The 12,480-nt window shown below is 40.8% G+C and overlaps 1 long non-coding RNA gene across 2 annotated transcripts; it reads right to left on the bottom strand.

Annotated features, from left to right (window-relative positions):
* Positions 1 to 498: 498 nt before the first annotated feature.
* On the bottom strand, positions 499 to 11,329 carry LOC103348322 (uncharacterized). Of its 2 annotated transcripts, XR_516747.4 has the most exons (3): positions 11,169 to 11,305; positions 3,942 to 3,999; positions 499 to 825 (listed from the first exon to the last, which is right to left on the bottom strand). It is a non-coding gene; the product is annotated as an uncharacterized LOC103348322 (long non-coding RNA). The 2 variants fall into 2 exon arrangements; XR_016223135.1 differs by lacking the exon at positions 3,942 to 3,999 and having other exon boundaries at positions 11,169 to 11,329.
* Positions 11,330 to 12,480: the final 1,151 nt, after the last annotated feature.

Here is a 12,480-nt window from a genome sequence, read left to right as displayed (position 1 = left end):
GCAATAAGTGCAAATATTTTTAAAAATTAAAAGATTTCAGATAAACTATCTAACAATGTATCTCAAGGACTTAGAAAAAGAACAAACTAAACCTCAAATTAGCAGGAAGCAAGGCATGATAGGGTTCCAAGCAGAAATATTGAAACTAAGAATCCAAAAACAAAATCTGATTTTTTGAAAAGGTAAAAAAAAAAATAGACAAATGTTTAGTCAGAGTAACAAAACAAAAACAAATAGAAAACTAAAATAAATAAAATAGGAAATACAAAGGCTCCTAAGAAACTACTATAATCAGGTATCTGCTAACAAATTGATGAACCTCAAATAAATGGATAAATTCCTGAATACATACAACCTTCCAAAATAAAATCAAGAAGCCAGAGAAAATCTAAACAGAGCAATTGCATATAATAAGAATGAAGTAGTAATTTAATTTAAAATCTCCCATCAAAGACAAATCCAAGACCTGATGGATTTACAAATGAATTCTAAAAAACATTTTTTTAAAAGATTTATTTATTTATTCAAAAGTCAGAGTTACACAGAAAGAGAAGAGGCAGAGAGAGAGAGAGAGAGGTCTTCCATCCGCTGGTTCACTCCCCAATTGACCGCAACAGCCGGAGCTGTGCCAATCCGAAACCAGGAGCCAGGAGCTTCTTTGGGGTCTCCCATGCAGGTGCAGGGACCCAAGGACTTGGGCCATCTTCTACTGCTTTCCCAGGCCATAGCAGAGAGCAGACCAGAAGTGGAGCTGCCAGGACTTGAAACGGCTCCCAGAAGGGAGCAGGTGGTGGCTTTACCCTCTATGCCACAGCACTGGCCCATCTAAAAAACATTTAATGAGGAAATATTTCCAATTCTCAAAATAATCCAGAATATTGAGAAATATGAAATTCTGTCAAATTTTTTCCATAAGACTAGCATTACTTTGATACCAAAACCAAATAAAGACACAAAACACAAAGTTTAGACCAATATTCTTGATGAGTATAAACCCAAAAATTATCAACAAAATATTAGTAAGCTAAATCCAGCACTACTTCAAAAAGATCAAACACCACAATCAAGTGGGATTTACCCAGATATTTATTTGCAAGTCAATAAAATTAATAAAGCAGTGGAGGATGGCTGTGAGTAGACAGGACACGAGAGCATTCATTCTAAGAGCATGCGGGCGGATAGCCGTGTGCTCCCACTTTTATTTAGAGGGTACCAACAGTTCTATAAGGCAGCAGACATGTAGGCAAGATTATACATCAACTTAAGGATTTGGGAAAAGGAATTTGGTCTGGTGGTCTAAGACAGGGATCAGAGCTGTGCTGTAAATCTTCAGAGACAGGCCCATTTAAATACTCCTGCAAATTTACAAATTCCCAAAAACTCCCCAGATACCAGTTAACATCCATTAGCCCCTGCTGCCCCTGCTGCCCCAGCTGCTACATTCCTTTGGGGGCCGGTGTGCCCACCACCACCACCTACCCCTCCCCCCCCGCCCTACCTCGCCTGTTTTGGTGGGAGCAGAAACCGTGGCTCTGCCTCTAATTTCAGAGCAGTTTGCTGTCTGAGAGATATTTATGCAGCATCTTCTACAGATGGCCGAAAGATTTGGGCCCCTGTATCCATGTGGGAGACCCAGATGAAGCTCCTGGCTCCTGGCTTTAGCCTGGCCCAGACCTGGCCATTGTAGCCATTTGGGGAGTGAATCAATGAGTAGAAAATCAGTCTCTCTCCTGCTTCTCCTTCTGTCTATAACTGTGGCTTTAAAATAAATGAATTAACCTTTAAAATAAAATAAAATTAAATAGAAATAAAAATAAATGGGGACGGGCCTTAGCTCAGAGCTGGCTGCTGCAGTCATTTGGAGAGTGGACCAGCAGATGAAAGATTCTCTCTCTCTCTCTCTCTCTCTCTCTTTCTCTCTCAAGTAAATATATAAGTATATATTTTAAAATATATTGTAAAAAGAAAAGAAAGTGAAGCCGGGCCTTCTACATTCTCTAGGCTTTCAGCTCTACCAGAGAAGTCCAAGCACATGCCAGGCACAACCAGAGAGGTTCAAGACTTACTTTCTTTTCCCTATAAAGAACCTTATGCTTCATTTATGCCGAAAAGCTTTGTATCTGTGTTGCCTCTGACTCAATCTTCTTTGCATTTTCTCTGTCCTCTAAATGACAATGAGAAGGTCTCTGCCTCAGAGCTACGTCTGAGGAAGTGTTGGCAATAATCATAATTAGAACTGCCACTGACTGTCTCCTCAACTAGAAACTACACCAAGCTCAAACTTAATTTAACAGGTAAAATTAATGAGCTCATGCCAGGCACTTGGCAAAGACACACACATATCTATATCTATATCTATCTATCTATCTATCTATCTATCTATAGATAGATAGATAGATAGATAGATATAGACAGATATATCTATATCTAGATATCTAGATATAGATATAGATATAGATATAGATATAGATATAGATATAGATATAGAGAGAGAGTCTGATTTAGTAGCCCAGAAACCCCAAAAGGTAGAAATCACTGGTCCAACTGAGGTTCAGAGAGTCAAATGGCCTGGCAACAGGCCCATGATACCCATTCTCTCAGAGTCCAAAATCCTGGCTCTTACCTTTAGGATGCTCCCTCTTGGTCATCTCTTCTAAGCCTATGGCTCTTCCCTTAGGAAGTTACCTAAAAGAAGCTACCTCAGCTCTTCCTTTGTTAACATCCAATTCTTCTTTCCTTTCTTCATACCCAAAACCCAACCTCACCCTAGCTATATGGTAGGCCTGGCCAGTGACCCCTCTTCTGGCAAAATACAGGTAGTGAGATAAGAAGCACATATCCAGGCTTTGTAGGTGGTGGGGTTTCTCAAGTCACAGACAGATCTAAGTATTGGGATGTAGGAAGAAAGATATATAGTGCCCCCAAAAAAAGGAAGATCCAGGGGAAAAGAAGGTGGGTGTGTCATTTTTCTTTAGCTGCCCCTGCAGAGGTCATCATGAGGATTAAAGGTATAAAGAGATTCTTAAGCTGTCAAGTGAAATACAAGTATGATAATACTATATGGACTGTATTACCTCAACATTAAGATGTTTCTCCTGTGTCTCTGTGTGGTGGTGGTGGGATTATGTCACCTACTAGGTTCTAGAAACTGTCCTCAGCTATGAACTAATTAATAAAACAGTTTTCAAACTTCAAAAAAATGTTTCTCATATTTTATTATTGACAAGCAAAACTTACCTTATACTTTGTAAGTACACTAACTTCACTAAGACGTTTCTACCCTCTGTTAATTCAGAGGTGATTTTGCAATGGATGGCTTCTTACCATCCACAGCACTCCATATGGATTCAGTTGACATTCCCAAGTCAGGGGTTAGCAATGAGATTGATGTTGTGTTTTGCTCAATAAGAGTTTTTCTAAGGTATATAGCCTTACCTGAGAGGACAATCTTTAGCTACTGTTTTTCCAAGCAAGAGAAGAAAAGCTGAGGGTGCGCACAAGCCCTAAATTGCTTGGTAGGGCAAGGAAAGGCAGGATAAGGCCCACCTTACCTTTATTAGACCTAGAGCAAAAAGTACAATTGGAAGCACCCACAGTGCTCCCCTTTTCTAATCTCATCCCAATCTGGTCCTATCAAAGAACGGTCTTCACATGCTCACACGCAAACACACAGCCCTGCATATAGTTAACACAGGCACTGACCCTAATGTAGTCGTTAGCTACTCCTCTGGCCTTAGTGTGCCACATCCATAGCATCGTTCACCCTTGAGCAGATCTGAGAAAGAGGCTCACAAAGGCTCTGGAGGCATGCTCGGGGCCCTTTGGGAAGGTGATTTCAAAATCCCAGTACTTGGAACACGGGCTAGGTTCTGGACTCAAGAAAGGAAGCCCCTATGACATAGAGAAGTTAGAGACAGCAAAGTCCAGAAAAATACGTTTACCTTTGATATTGCCTGCAGTTTCAGGGATTCCCAAGACTTCCCTCAGTTTGATACTCCCCTAGAAGCATTCATAGAAAGGATATTATCCTCATGCATTGGTTTAATATAGGGAAACAACACAGATTAAAGGTAGGGGCAGGGTTCAGTAGGGTTCCAACTGTGGTACTTGCATTCATCCTCTCCTTGTGGGACTGCTGACAGCATTAACTCCCCTCAGCAGTGATGTATAACAATTTGCACAGAATATTTTCAGCTAGGGAAACTTCTGTAAGCCAGCATTTGCGATGCTGCTCAGTCACATCCATGTTGACTGCTCCCACAACTGAGCTTTGGTCTTCAGTCCCTCCAGAGGCTGCCCTTTGGAGGTAGAGCACCTAACATGTGGCTGGCTTAGTGCCCTCTTCATGAGTAAAATTGTTAGACTGTTTGGCATTGTCCAAAGATCCTAAGTTTAAAAAAAAATTCTTTCTGGAGAAATTTCCCAGGATACCAGGTCAAAGGTCAAACCTTTCTTTGGGTATGGTTATGTTTTTTATCACATTAGCATCGTACTCCTGACTCATAAGGATCACAATGACCAGAAAAGTTAGAGGTTTCCCCATTAAATTTGAAAGTTAGATAACAATGAACATTGTTTCTGCATAAGTATATCCCAAACACTCTGTGGAACATACTTATCCCCCCAAAAGTTTGTTATTTATCTGAAATTAGAATCTCATTAGATATTTTCTATTTTTATTTGCTAAATCTGCCAATGGGCAGGAAAAAGGATACACCTGGGTCAGAACTGTGGCTTCTTCAGCTTCTCAAAGTAGACGTCTTGTTTTCTGAGCCTAAGGGCTGACTGGGTAGCATACCTATGTATTTGCTGCAAACTTGAAGCAGAGTTGATGATCGTTGAAGGTCAGCCCCAGAATCTCTAACCACAGATGACCACTCAGATGAGGAAGAATTAAAGAGTGATCCAATCCGTCATGTGGACAAGGAGAAAGAGGCTACCTGTGTGGGTTTGGTCACAGCAGACACTGCACATTGTCAGAAATCTCTTACTGTGAGTCAGTTTTGGATATTTCAGACTCACTCCTGCCAACAATCCTGAGGTATAGTCCCTCTGCTTCCACTCAGATATACTTCGGTTTGCATCCCAGACTGACTACTGGTTAGCTACTGTTCTCAGGAGATTATTTTTTGAGACTTCAGTTTTCTCTTCCATTAATTGGATCTACAACATGTTTCAGAAATGTTTTGGAGAGAAGCATGAGCTAATTTATATAAAGCATCTTGCATGTACTAAATTCTCAAGAAAAATTTACTTCTCTCCTACTTTTTTTGAATTAACAATTGATTTTGTTATGAAAGTATTCAATTTGAAAATTTGAGACACTGTCTTGTGAAATTGAGTGACTTTCATTTTTGGTTGAGGAAGTCAAATACTGGTTGGTTATATTCCCCATACCTGTTCCAAGTCTTTGCAGCCTCTATGAGCTTGAAAGAGAACACTCACTAGCATAGAGAAAACCATACCCATATGGGAAAAAGAGTCACCAACATCCCACATGATTGTGTTTCTTAGAAACCAGCCCTGAAACACCAACCACTTAGTTTGTTTATACTGTGGCCTTTATTCCCAAGCAAGATGTGGATTCTAAAAATTCACATGTTCTTCATCAAGAGAATAATCTTCAACCACAAAGGGAAGGATCTCAAAAGCATTTTAGTTAATACATTCCTTTTGCTAATGTAACCAAAATATTCCAGTGTTTTCCCTTAATACTCTAAATTTACAGCTAGCAGACAGATGCTTCTTCTCAAAGGCTTTCATAAATCTTCCCATATGAGATGGAAATGAAGGATTTATTCTTGCCCGTCTTTTAATTTTACTCAACACTCAATGAGTTATTCTTACAGCTGGCATTTCAAATGTATTAGTAGAATTTATCACTCAAAGGCTTTTGCAAGGACTAAATTACACTAATGAATTGACTATGAATTTGAAGCCTAACATGAGGCCAAATATTTTCTGGCTTCATTTCTGTATCTCAGCAAACAGCTTAATTTGCTCCCTACTTATCCATTACTGCTAAATAGTCTTGCTATTATTGTAGTAAATGGCTGCAAACCCTGGCTTACCCTAAGGCTCAGGCTGAATGGAGTGGGAAGAGGACATTTGCTGTAGACAGGAAGGGTAAAAACCTGCCATCCACTCATTTTTCCAGAGCTGGAGGAGGCAGGTGGGGATCATAGTCCAACCTACCTTTTTCAGTCCCTCTCATAGTCATAGTCTATTCTTAACAGCTGGCATTTTCAATGTACTAATGAAATTTATCACTGAAAGGATTATGAAAATGTTAAATTATACCAATGAACTGACTTTGAATTTGAAATTGAACATAAGGCCAAATATGTTCTGGCTTAGGGAATTTTTTTTTTATCTCAGCAAACTACTTAATTTTGTTCCTACTTATCCATTATCGTTAAATCGTCTTGCTATTATAGCAATGTCTGCTAGCAGCATTATAGTTAAGAGTCTGTGCATGTTTTCATTATAAGTGCCTATTTTCTGAGATTCAGACTATTTGGGAAACTATGGAAATCACACAAAGCTCTCAAGTTTTGCTGGAATTAGTCCAGCCTTATATTTTACCTTTTGTACACATTAAGAATCAGGTCTCAAAAGGGAGAAAGTCATCAGCTATTCCCCCAAAGAGTTGACATTCTGCTGACTTCCAGTTTTGTGTTACTCTGATTTGAACTGGTAATGTTGGTGTTTGCTTCAGCATCGTCCCATTTTATTTGCTGTGTCCAGTAGTCTTTTTCATTTAAGTGACAGTTGTGAATCATATATTCCTGTGAATAGTTTATTCCCTGCTAATCACCTACTGGACAAGATTTAATTCCTAAAAAGGGCAGGAGATTTTTTTTCAGGTTTTCATATGTGAAACACAAATGACCAACTGAAACTTGTAACCTACAAAGCACTCTGTTCTTCTGTGGGAAACAACTGTTTCTCATAAAGATGTAAAGGGGGATGAATCAAACAATCACCCCCAATCCTTTAAGTTTTGACATGCACAATATAAAGATTTTAAAACCTTGGAATTCAAGATTAAGATTGAGAAATAGGAATAACTAGAAAAAAAAAAGGAATAAAAAAATCTGTTGCCTTCAGTGAAACTTCTGAAAGCTCCAAAACGCTGTGCGTCTATATTCCTGAGTCAGTCTCCATGAGGCCTTGGGAAGCTCAGTGTTGCTCTGGTGTCGCATCCTCCTCTCTTGCCTTTTCTTTAGATGTAAGGAGTAGTTCCTATTGTCCCTTTCTCTGAGAGAGCTCAGCCAGAGACTTCTCAGACACAGTCTAAAACCCAAGACTTTCTCAGTTCCTACAGACCAACAGCGCCTAGGTATAAGGCTTAGAGGTAGGTGCTGTACATCACAAATTCCTCCCAGTGGGGGACTGAAGCTTGGGCCCAACTTCTCACTGCCTTGACCCATCCCTGGGAGAACTTGCATTTTAGTGAGGTGGTTTGACAGTATTTCACAACCCTTCTCAGTCAAAGCATATGCTGGAACTTTTAACTACAGGGAGCAGGACACCCCAGGCTCATCTCCCTCCTGCCAATTGCCTCCAAATTCAACTATCTGTCCATCTACCCCCTTTTCAGAAGTCACCTTCCTTTCCTATAATTCATGCTGTGTGTTAGAAATTGTTAAAGGGAATGAGAAAACCAATTATCCTATGACATGCAGAAGTTCTCTTCACATATCGCCAGAGGTCAAGTTGTGTTCGATGGGAAGCAAAATCTGCTTTATGGACCATTCTTAAGCTTCAGGTGATGCTCTTGGCTTCCACTGATGTCTTTCTGAATATGCCCAAGACACTGAAAATTATTCCATTTAGGAATTCATCAGAGAAAAGACACCTATGAATTTGCCCAACAAATTTGTTTTCTGTTCGTAACCTTGACTTTCAAAATAACCTCCCAAATCCAATTATTCTTGGTTTTTCTATAAGTGAAACACAAGACACGTTGCTGTTCCTGACCTTTTAGAATCAGATGCTACTTCTGTTTCACCTTGAGTGGAGGGAACTTCCCAGCATTCACAGCAGTTTCACCTTGCGTGAGGATAATAGAAGGTCCTACCTACACACTACTTTGCACTCACATCTTTTCTCTTTCCTTATTTTAATTTTTTTCAAGATTTATACCTATTAGGTTGAACAGAGGGCACAATGTGCTAATCTCAGGCTTACAATGGTTTCTCTTCTGCATGTGCAAGAATGAAAAGCAGAGAGTAAGGATGTTTGTGGAGACCTCTGGCAGAGGGGAGGCTCCCAAACTCAGGATTCTTTTTTTTTTTTTTTTTTTTTGACAGGCAGAGTGGACAGTGAGAGAGAGAGACAGAGAGAAAGGTCTTCCTTTGCCGTTGGTTCACCCTCCAATGGCCGCCGCTGCAGCCGACGCACCGCGCTGATCCGATGGCAGGAGCCAGGATCCAGGTGCTTTTCCTGGCCTCCCATGGGGTGCAGGGCCCAAGCACTTGGGCCATCCTCCACTGCACTCCCTGGCCATAGCAGAGAGCTGGCCTGGAAGAGGGGCAACCGGGACAGAATCCGGCGCCCTGACCGGGACTAGAACCCGGTGTGCCGGCGCCGCAAGGTGGAGGATTAGCCTATTGAGCCACGGCGCTGGCCCCAAACTCAGGATTCTAAGAGTGCTGGCTGAGCGGAGGCATTCAGAATAGGACTAGGCTAAGGGAGCCCAAACTGCCTACTGTAAAAAAATGCTAAATGCATTAAAAATTGTAATTCCTATGCCCTGGGATATTTCCAGAGTAGAAAAAACCTGTGTTTTGGGCCTGTTTGTTATCATAATTGGCTTCTTTTTTGGGGAAAGAATCACACTTTCTCTGATTCTGGTACGTGTGGCAATTAGAGGAAATTCCAAAGGTATTTGAAGCAAGTAGAAGCCAGGGGGCCGGGAGTAATACGTTGTAAGCAGTGAGCTCTACTTTAAAGAATAACTGGATTTTTCCCCCCAAGGTAAATTTACTCTGCATTTTGAAGATATATTGGATGGAAGAGCTGCCAGTCGTCCATCCTCTTAGCCATTTATACATGTGAAAATGATATTTTTACGTTCACATTCAGGTATGAAATAGCATGCCCCAATTCTAATGGCAAGTGATGCCAAGTCAAACAAGGTGCTGAGCCATGTTAATGGAAAAGACATTATGCCACGGTCAAACAAAGTAAAACATACATTTGATGTAAAAGGGATTCCAAAGGGAGGCTAATGTTTAAACTTTGTTGTGTAAGTTTTCTGGTTGCTTATCCTTTAATGGGCCTAAATTCATTTCCTGGGAAATTATGACCTAGAAGGTAAAACAGACACTCCTTCAAGAATACATTTCTCCGACTTTTCCAGGATAGACCCTCCAATTCCTGGCTCAATATCTTGGCTCCCATTCTTTCTTCTTTTTAGATTTTTCTTCCTTCATTTGTGCCAATCTCGAGAGTCTAGACAAATGTCACTACTTAAGAGAATGGGAGCATCCTCTTCTAAATCTGGAGTATTTACTACCTCTACTGATCATCCATAGCACATATACTTATACAGACACATTGGAAAACAGGAAATGGTAGTGAGCAAGAGCAGAGGCCTTAAAATGTAAAAGTGTGTGCTTCAGTACTAGCCCGACCTCTGACTATCATAGCTGTGACACCTGGTGAGCTCTTTACACTTTCTAGGTGATTTCCTCCCCCATAAAATAAAGAATATTATCAATACACCAATCCCATGGAGCTACTGATATGAACAAATGTGATTATATATGAAGTATTTAGTCAAGTGTCTGGGTCTATACAGAATATGGTGACTGTTAATATTTCAGTATACTTTCCACTTTCTTTTTAAATTCCTAACCTAACTCTGTATGGACATAAGGCCCCCTACTGTTCTCTACATTCATCTATACTGGGAATCATATCTTCTGCATATTTCCCTTTCTCTGAGGTTCTGGGACAATGCCCTGTACTACATTATGCGCAAAATAGATGAATGTTGAAATTTTGGGGCTGACAACTATGTTCCACTCTTGAAATGCATGATCTCTTCAGATTACATTGAAGAGACCAACGGGAAATAAGTATCATGTTTCACCAAGCAAATAAGGAAGCCCAAGATGCACAGCAGTTAAGTGTTAAGAGTGAAGACATTACAGATGACGATGATATTTGTACCATTATTAAATTAAAAAAGGGATATGATCAGCTGTTTGGCTTAGGGGTTAAGAAACCTGCTTCCCAAGCTAGGAGTGCCTGGGTTGAAATTCTAGCCCCTGCTTGCAGCTTCCCACCAATGGAGACCTTAGGAGGCAGCAGGTGATGGCTTCCTCCAATTGGGTCCCTCCAATCTATGTGGAAGACCTTGCTTGAGTTCTAATCTCCTCAATAAAATTCTGGGTATTTGGGAATGAACCAGCAGATGAGAACTGTCTCTCTGTTCTTCTCTCCTTGTCACTCTGCCTCTTAAATAAATAAACCATATAACAAAATAAAATAAAATAATAAATACAAGCAAGATGGATTCTCAAGAGAAAAACTGTACAGTCTGAAAATCAAACTGGCATTAAATCTGGTTCACACAGGGGAGGAATACTTTTTAAAATGTCAACATTTTGTGTGAAATATCTGATTCTTGAAAGAATTAACATGTAAGAACTAGTTGTCAGTCAGGTCTTGAGTAACCAGATGCTGGGCTCTATTTTGAGCCTTTAGATTAATTGCTGAAGCTAAATGCATAGGCAAAAATATCTCATTCATTCAAATTCTGGGCATGAAGAAAAAGTGTATGTAATTTAACAAAAATAATGGTAAATGTAGTCTTAATTTATTTTCATATCAAATTAGGTGACAGTCATTTCCTCATTCTTATGATACAAGATGGCATTAAATCTCTACCTTACTACTTCTCCAGGCCTCAAAGAATTCTCACCTCAGTGGAATCTGAAAACTTAATTTTTCTCAGTATATAAAATTCATAAGACTTGTAAAAAACATACCATAGTACCATGGCTTTTAATTTCCTCATGGCTTATATAAACATGAGGCTGTCTACAGCTGGATATGTGTGAGGTTTTTTTCTTCACTCTATCTAAGAGGATTGTTTTTGAAAAATCATCTTTAATTTAGAGAAGCATGGTACATAAAAGAAGTGTATACATTACCATCTGCTAAAAAAGTGTCGGAAGGCTCCCCGTGGCGAAGCTTGCAGCATCCTGTGGTTTCCAACATCATTACTTGAGGGGTTCGGCAAGGTTTCTCCTAAGCACTGTCAAGTCTTTGCTGAGCATTTGGCAGCACTGAGATTATTTTAAGCAGCTCATTTCGGTTATAGCCTGAAAAGATTTCCTGTTTTTATGACCTAGCCCCTTTTCTCAGGAACGGGCGGGGTGAGGGAAGTCTGCAACCCCAGAGCTGGGAAAGACCCTTGTCTCAGAAGCACTGAGAGGAGTTCCGGATAAGGAGACATCCATTCTAAAAGACGTCACCCAGAAGCAAGGCACCTGTAGGGCTTGACCTTGGTAAAGAACCAAACTCAAGAGAAAAAGTAGAAGTTAGGAAAATGGTTTACTTTCCTGATTTTTACAATCAACATCTGTTGGAATGGGGAAATCACAAACTAACACGTCACCAGGAACTCATGTTCGCACAGACATGCACGTACGCTCAGACACACATTTGTCATGCACAGCTAGCGTAATCTTTAAAAATTACTTTCTTGAGGATGGTGTTGTGGCATGGTGGGTTGGGCCGCTGCCTGCGCAGATGGCATCCTATATGGGTGCTGGTTCATGTCCTGGTTGATCCACTGCTGATCCAGCTAACTGCTCATGTGCCTGGGAAGGCAGTGGAGGATGCTATGAGTGCTTGGGCCACTGCCCCCATGTGGCAGACCTGGAGGAGACTTTTGGCTCCTGGCTTCAGACCAACCCAGGCCTGGTTGTTGTGACCATTTGGAGCATGAACCAGTGGATGAAAGATTTTCTCTCTCTCTGTCTCTCTCTCTGTGTGTGTAACTCTGCCTTTCTTTTTTTTTCTTTCTTTCTTTTTTTTTTAATTTGACAGAGTTAAACAGTGAGGGAGAGAGACAGAGAGAAAGGTCTTCCTTCCGTTGGTTCACCACCCAAATGGCCACTACGGCCGGTGCGCAGCGCCAATCCGAAGGCAGAAGCCAGGTGCTTCCTCCTGGTCTCCCTTGTGGGTGCAGGACCCAAGCACTTGGGCCATCCTCCACTCCCTTCCCGGGCCACAGCAGAGAGCTGGACTGGAAGAGGGGCAACCAGGACTGGAACCCAGCGCCCATATGGGATGCCAGTGCCGCAGGTGGAGGATTAACCAAGTAAGCCACCGCACCGGCCCCTGTAACTCTGCCTTTCAAATAAATAAATATTTTTAACAGGTTACTTTTCCATCCTTTCTACAAAACCTTTCAGTCAGTCACTCAATTTTTTCTCAATTTTCTCCCCCTACCCGACG

This window comes from Oryctolagus cuniculus, chromosome 1 (genome assembly GCF_051225735.1).
Source record: "Oryctolagus cuniculus isolate XC-2025 breed Fujian yellow rabbit chromosome 1, ASM5122573v1, whole genome shotgun sequence".
Taxonomy (NCBI): Eukaryota; Metazoa; Chordata; class Mammalia; order Lagomorpha; family Leporidae; genus Oryctolagus; species Oryctolagus cuniculus.
Note: the sequence above shows the minus strand (reverse complement) of the source record. Positions and strands in the feature narration are given on the sequence as shown.